This window comes from Haemaphysalis longicornis, unplaced genomic scaffold, assembly GCF_048455015.1.
Source record: "Haemaphysalis longicornis isolate Haplotype H1 unplaced genomic scaffold, Haemaphysalis longicornis Haplotype H1 scaffold_1, whole genome shotgun sequence".
In the NCBI taxonomy this organism is placed as follows: Eukaryota; Metazoa; Arthropoda; class Arachnida; order Ixodida; family Ixodidae; genus Haemaphysalis; species Haemaphysalis longicornis.
Genome location: NW_027526203.1, coordinates 97,441,219 through 97,449,296, shown reverse-complemented (window position 1 = coordinate 97,449,296; position 8,078 = coordinate 97,441,219).

The following is an 8,078-nucleotide window of genomic DNA, read 5'->3' as shown; positions in this document are numbered from 1 at the left end:
ACTCTGCAAGCACTCTTAGTGGATTGCTGGCTGCTCAATACGTGTTTCGAGACAGACTCAGTGCGGGTCTGGCGTGATCCTCCCGCCAGCTGGGGGCAGAGGGGTGTTTGCCGTCGCCAGAGGGAGGCGAAGGTTGGAAGGGGCTTAGGGGAGAGCATTGCCTAACGGCGTTAACGGTAACACTGACGACGGCTACACCAGCCGGCCAGTGCGAGCTTCGTTTGAAAACCTCTTATTTACAATCACTGACAACCTCCTCAGTGGTGCAATCGATGTGCTCGCGCTGCTCTCAGCGGGAGAGCCGCGAATGTCGCTACCAGCTCTCCTCAAAACACACCATGTGGCTGCTAATGGAACACCCTTTTCGTCTGCCCGATGTTCTCCGAATAAATATATTTGCTTCAACCACCGCACAGTATAAATATGCTTAGTCGGAGAAGAGTGGCTAATCATGGGTAAGTATTCTGGAATCAGCTACTTCGGTGCACCAATGACCGACAGCAGCTGGCCGGTGTAACAACGGCTCAGAACATCCTTATTTGACACAGTGTGGATAGGGGTTATTGGCGCAAACACGAAATCAGCGAGGTTTAATTTGCCTCCTATAAATACTTGTTTTGTGTCCTGCGTGAGCAACATGATTGCAGCAAGCGAACCTGTGATTTCTGAAAACAAATAGCCGAGGCACATAGAACGGCGCAACTCAAGCGTCTCTCTGAAACGAGAAGCAGAAGAGAAGCAGATATTGCGGGACCTTGGCTTCGAGCCGATGGAAGGGAAGCAGCAGAAAGACGTGCCTATACCGGATAGCATCAACGCAGGGGCTGCCCGCTCCCGAGGAACGTGAACCCCGAGCAAAACAAAGAGCGGAAGTTGGTGACCGCGAGGGCTCTCGCGGACCTCCACGCCAGAGAAGGCGCTGTCGACGTGGACGCGGTGGAGCATCGAGAGAGCAGCAACGCATACGCGGCTGTGGTCGTCGGGACATCGACGGGTGCAACAAAGACCGCGGCGAGCGTCCGGACTCGAGAAGTGCGCCGGGCGCAGGAGGTGGCCATCGCCCTGGCCGTCTCCGACTCCGGATGCACTACAGTGTTGTGTGACTCTAGAACGGCAGTAGAGAAGTACGCCAAGGGTAGGGTGTGTAATGAGGCCCCGCCCATACTGCGCAAGGCCAAAGACATCGGACGCAAAAGTGCTGTGGAGATCAAATTGTCTCCGGCCCACATTGGCTGTGACGTGTCGGAACGCGCGAGCGCGAACCACGACGAGACGGGCAACGAAGCTGCGCGAGGACTAGCTCTTTCGCTACCGCCGGAAAATTGACTAATTTTAGGGGTCCAAGCAAACATTTTTTTCCTGCTAAAAAATAGGTTAGGCACTAATTGCAGAAGCACAAAATGCAGATTATTTAACGGCCTTTCCAGTAATGCCAGTTTTTTAAAGGTTTTTATATATCATAGGTGTAAAAAAAATATCAAAATCAAAATTTTTGTCAAGTTGTGGAAAAAAATGATAAAAAAGGAGTTGTGTATATCAAACCACCGGTAGTAGAAACAAATTAGAATATACATTTTGTAGGAAAACATTTCAAAAACACGCCCTAGAAAAAATGTCGACTTGTGCGGAACAGTTTGTCAGATATGAAAAAAAATGTTAGCATGCACGGTGCTCGTGTCATGCGGTGAAGCCCAACCTCTAATTCAAAATGTGCAATTTCGGGTGGTTTCCTGGAATAAATCTGGCGGTTTGTCATTATCAGAGGCACCAATTTGCCCCCACATAACGTAAAAACACCTTGTCAATGGGTGACTTTGCATTTACAGCGAGCACAATATTTGGGAGAAGCATGCGATGCGGAAAAAAACATGCATGAAGTTGAAAACGGAACGCCGTGGCTGACGCTTGTTGTCGTTCACGGTCAGTTATCTCTCAAAACATAAAGCTGAGCTTCATTATCATCTTCTTACTCGCAATTGTAGCCTTGCTCGCAAAAATGAGGTACTATGAGCTAGAATCGTGCCCTGCGATCTTTGGCCGAGTAGCAGCTGCGCGCTAAAAAAGATCAGCACAACGAGCCTCCTCTATTGCAGCGCTACCTGACATTTTTCAAATGAAACAGTACAAAAACTTATCAGAGACTCTGTCCGAATAGACAGTTCAACTAAGCAGCAACATTAGACACCTGGATATATCATCGCATGTAAACGAAACTGGAAGGCGAACAGCTGGTAGTGTGAGGCCGGTTTGAAGCGCTGTCCTCGGCGGAAGAGATATCTGGCGACTGGGTGTGACCTTTTGACTTGCATCTGAAGTTCTTATCGCAGAAATCGGGTCATGGTGGGGGGAAATCAGGAGCGCCGTGCTCTGTTCAAGGATCAGTCGCGGACGGTTCAGGCGCCATGGCAGGTAGCCTTGAAGTTGGGTAACTGCGTATAGCGCTAAATATGAATTTCGCGATGCAGAAACGAAACCGAAACTGTTGTAAACTGTTTGCGAATGGTCCTGGGGTAAGTAGAACTACCACAGTACTTAGAACAACGTGCGCAACGGCAATAAAACTGCCTAAAATCATAAAGTATCTTTGCAACCAGGCACTGCTTGACATTTTCAGCCGATTTCTGGGATTCTTACTGTCAGAGCGCGAACCTGACGATTGAAAATCGTTTGCTAGTTCCCCATTCACACCCTGATAGCAAAAAACAAGCGCTGGTGCCGAGTAATTACGAGTTGCACGCATTCTTCGTTGGTAGCCGTGACGCGCGATGACCACGCCCCTTTTCCACACCCAGGTGATTCAAAAGCGTGTCAAAAATCACGTTTCCGTTGCAAAAATGAAAACAAAACTGATTTTGAAAGGCCATTTTCTGATCTAACCCCGAACTCTGAAACGCCTGGAACGCTATGAAAAGGCGCTCTCAAAAGTATCGATCAAATTGATCGATTTTGATAGGCGCGGTAGCGAAAGAGCTAGCCAACCACGCAGCTGCACACATGGCCCATTCGGAGTGCTAATCGCGGTACGGTGCCAAGGACAAGATGACCACCTTCAACGAAATAGTGAAGCGGTACAGACTGAGCAGACAGACTATGCCGCCACCTCACGCGGGGCTTACCCGTAAGGAGACAGTGGTATACAGACAGTTCCAAACGGGGTCCCTGCTCACCCCGGTGCTAGCTAAGCACGTATGCCCGAGTGTGTACGTGAGTGACGTGTGTATACTGTGCGCGAACGAAAGAGCCACCGCGGCTCGCATCCTTTGGGTCTGTAGCGTAAATCCGCGAGAAGCCAGCGAGAAGACGCTACGCCTCAGCTGGAGACTTCAACGAGGAGCTACCGTTAGGAGCTAGCGCATTTACCGTTTCGTGTGTCCTTTTTTCTTGGTCCTGTCGTCGGCGTGTTAAGTTCAGCGCTATTGTTACATTATGTATAGATACCAACTAGCCCAACACCAAGCTTTATTGGAGGAGCTACGATCAAGAGACATAAATCGAGGCCATCCAGGACGTCTCGGCAATCCTAGAGAGGAAGCGACCGAGAGAAACCGAGAGGAAGGGGGGAAGCCCCCCGCCCCCTCCCTCCCCCCCCAGGAAGGGGGCGGCGGCTCTCTCGGACCCTCCGAAGTAGCGAGGGATCAACACCTCGAGGAGCACAACGCACGAGACTGACGTATTGGCCGCGTCGCGGTGAAATCTCGTCCTCCCTGCGTGGAGAGAGCCTAACCGATTCTGCAGGCATTTTCAATAAAGTTGTTCTCTCTCTCTTCTTTATTTTTGATGAAAGGTTACCTATAAGGGTGAAGTGGTAAGGATTGCAGAAGGAAGAAAAAGTAGCCTTCGACAAGCTCTTCCTTCCTGAGCAGCGGGGGTAATTCGTATGGCAGGCATGAGAAGTAGGACTCTTCCCATGAATGCCAGCACCAAGCTCGTATTTTGTCGCAGCCCTGTTGGGCCTTGCCAGCGGGACAATAGACCCTGTCATCATCATCCTCATCATCGTCGTCGTCATCTTCGTCGCCATCATCAGCCTACTCAAATCCACTGCAGAGAGAGAGAGAGAGAGAGAGAGAGAGAGAGAGAGAGAGAGAGAGAGAGAAACGTTTATTGGACGAAAAAAAGGAGGCGGCGCAAATGTCCTAGGGGCGGTGCCCTCCTTCCAGGGCCCCAGAATCTTCTGCGGCTCTCCGGGCTCGAAGAATCAAATCCTTCTGAATCCCAAAGTAGGAGCTGGCCAGAGATGCCTCCCATAGCGCGACCGTGTTTGTGGGGTGTTTCCTGAAGGCCAGATCATGGAGGCCATGGCGAGACGATAGGGCCGGCCAATGTTGCATGAAATAAGTTGGAAGGGTTTACGCATTTATTGCATGCGTCTGTGTGTGTTTGAGAGAACATTTTGCATTGCAGGGATTTGTTAGGGTAAGTGTTTGTATGGATTTGCCTCAGTGTTTGAGCTTCCGCGCAGAAAGGTTCTTGCCCGAATTGGGGAGAAGAGCTTCTTGACCTCTTTGGACGGTGAGGCGTTCTCCAAAGCTGCTTGGGAGGGGTGCAGAAGGCTAGTACTGTTAGCCCTGCGGATTGTAAGATCTCGCGCAGCATGGTCGGCTCTCTTGTTTCCCTCCACGTCCTCGTGTCCTTTATGCAGACAATACGGTGGAACTGATTCGATGTTTTTTGCGCTAGTTTTTTTAAACGTTTATGAATTCTTCCAGTTATGATATTCTGCATAGCCTTTTAGGAATGTGTCACTATTTGGAGGCTTTCGTTCTTGTGCTGCCCATACCTTATTGACAGGAGGAAAGCACCAGTTTCAGCTTCGTCGGCATTGGTGTTTGTTAGCGTGAGACAATCTTTGATGGCTCCTTCGTTATCGAATATAACGAAGGAGGCATTGTTCCCGTAGTAGAAAGCAGCGTCGTAGTGAATGACATTTTTTTTAAGTTGTCTCCTTAGAAAGGCTCTCGTGCTCCTCTTCTTTCGTTGCGCGGGTAGGGGTCCGTGTTTCAAGGTGGGGGGAGCACTTTCCGTATTGTTCCTATTTCTCTGCTTATGTCCACTTGGACAATAATTGGGTGTACGTCCGTGGGGGACCCCACTCTTTGCAGGATAGCCCTGCAAGATTTTGTTTTTAGCAGGCGTTGTTTTTTCGAGATGAGGAGTGCCTCTATAGTTTCTTCGAAAGTGTTGGATACACCCAAGCTCATAAGCTTTTCATTTGCTATTTCAGAGGCAGAGTTTGTAGCCTCTGTACCCATTTGGGTACTCTGGGACTTCTTACCCTGTGGACGCATTGGAGTGCTCGCGGCGTTGAAAGCCGATTTTGCCGCCTGCCTCTTGAGAAATGACTTGACATATCGCCCCACCTTGGGGGGGGGGGGGGGGGGGAGGGGGGGGGGGCTTAGTAAAAGCAAGGCATGCTTTTTGCGGGGAAACAACTTTCGGCGCGCGAATTTCGAATGGGGGAAAGTTTTTGCCTTTACGGTTATGGTACTCATTTAGGTACCTCGGGACCGAGGAGGTTAAGGGCTCCTCCTGTTTCAGCCAGCGGTCCTTTTGAAGCGCAGATTCCTATACCGTCGGCGTAAAGTGTAAAGCCTATGTCGGGAATGCTTTGCAGCTTTTTTGCGATTTTTATCATGGTAATGTTAAAGAGTAGTGGGGAGATTGGTGAGCCCTGTGGCGTACCTTTGTTGGGCATGTGAAACGGATTGGGTCGAATGCCTCCTATTCCTATGAGCGCGGTGCGATTCCATAGGGAGGCTTTTACGTAATTGTATCCTCGCTCCCCACAGTGCAGTTCATTGAGTGCCTCCACGATGGCCTGGGGTGACACATGATCGAAGCTTGCACCTTACAGTTCTACGTCCAGAACAAGGTGTTCGCCTCCCTTGGGAATGTTTTGCAGCACTTATTTGCTGACTATTTGGAAGGAGTCTTGTGTGGAAAGCCAGGGGCTGAAGCCCAGCATGGTAGGCGCTATCATGTCGTTATCCGCTAGATAGTTGACTAGGCTGTTCGTGACGATCCTTTCAAACAACTTCCCCAAGCATGACGTCAGGGAGTTGGGTCTGAGAGCATCAATTCCTGGTGGTTTTTACGCTTCGTAATTGTGACTACGTCGGAATGTTTTCCTTCCGGTGGGACTTCGCGCTTTGTCCATAATTGCTCGTTGAGGCACTGAGTCAGCACTGCAGGACGGAGGCCTCTCTCATTGACCTCCAACAGCTCCTGTCCTGGGCTGCTCGAGTCCGCAGTTTACCCCCCCTCCACCCCCCATTTTATTATTTCTTCCCTTGATCATGTTATTGGCATTCCCCATCTTCTATACCCATCTCTTGGTATCGACATTGTTACCCGAATTGCCCACCGGCTGTGGCTTCGTCTCACAACATGGTAAGACCAAGTTCATTTCTTTTTCTTTACTTGAACTATGAAATCTTCTACTCTAGTTTGTCCTCTGATTCAGGTCGCTCGTTTCCTGTCCCTGAGTGTTAATCCTAACATTATTCGTTCCATGGCCCGTTGGGCCTATCTAAGTTTGCGTTCTAGTTGTTTAGTCAAGCGCCAAGTTTAAGCTTCACATGCCATCACTGGTAAGTATGTAAGCACTGGTTGTAGTTTTTTTTTATACCAGAGGTAGCTTACGTTTCATTATTTGGAAGTGCTTGCCGAGTGCTTCACAACCAACACCTATTATGCGGCGACTATCTCTCTCGGGGTTAAAGTCAGCACTAACTATCTGCCCGAGGTAGTTATATTCTTTTACTTAGTTTACTTATATTCTTTTACTTTTACTTAGTTATATTCTTTTAATAACCATCTGTTACTAAGTGCTGTTAATGATGATCGTTGACTCGGTCCATGTAACAAATTTGCTGTTGTTGTCAGGGGATGTGGAACTTAACCGCGGACCTACTATGGAAGAAATACTAGCTGCCATTAAAAAGCTTTCGGTGACAATGGAATCACGGCACGCTGAAATAATGTCTTCCCTGCATGAGGTGAAAGCTAGCCAAAAGGTTCTTCAAGAGTGCGTGACCGACATCAATGTCCGATTAGGGGCTGTTGAATTGAAAGTAAGCTGAATTGAAAGCCTGCAAGACTCCTCGGGTGTGCCTCAGCCTGTAGCTGAGGCTATCAGAAGTGAGAATGCTGCGCTTGAAGCTCGTCCGGATGATTACAAAGACAGGTCCCGTAGGGAAAACTTGATTTTTTACGGCATTCAAGATGTTTGGACCGAAAAATGGGCAGACACTGAAGGAAAGGTGCGCGCAATTCTTGAAGACTGTTTCTCACTCGAGCTCCCGAGTGAAGGCATATCGCGAGAGCACAGGCTTGGTTCCTTTGTTACAAACAAGTGTCGTCCTGTCATTGCTAGATTCAGTGTCTTTAACGTGAAGGAAAACATTTTGCCGCAGCGAAATAAACTAAAAGGGACTAATATAAGCTTACAAGAAGATTTATGCAAAGGAACACCAGTCTCTGCCAGAAAAAAACTCTTGGCCTTTGGAAAAGGAAGGAATCACACATACTCATTGCGGTACAATAAGCTATACGCTAATTAAAAGTGCTGCGTTTATTGCTGTGAGACCAATAGCGTATGCGAAGTCAAATCGTATATCCCACCATCTTCTGAGGCTACCACGTCACAATCCTCTGGCCCTTCGCCGATGCCCGAGTGTTAGCAATTTTCAGCCGTTCAAGCAAAGCCTAAGATAGACCACTCATTCATTTTTACAAACATACTAAGCATAGTCAACAGACGAGATGCTCTATCTAGCTTGGTCGATACCTGTTCTGCGGACATTATTGTGCTTACAGAAACCTGGCTGTCTGACAAAATTACTAGTGATGAGCTGTTCGATTGTCAGAAAAATTTTAATGTTTATAGGCTTGACCGTACTGATCACCTAGGTGGTCGGAGTTTGATTGCGGTGTCCGATGCCTTGGCGTCTTTTCACGTTCGTGTTCCTTCATCTTCTCTTGAATTTGTATGCCGTTGTGTTCACTTAAATCATAAAAATACGCTCTTTTGTGTCTATTATACAGGCAGCCAAACGCCCCACTGTGATGACCTATTT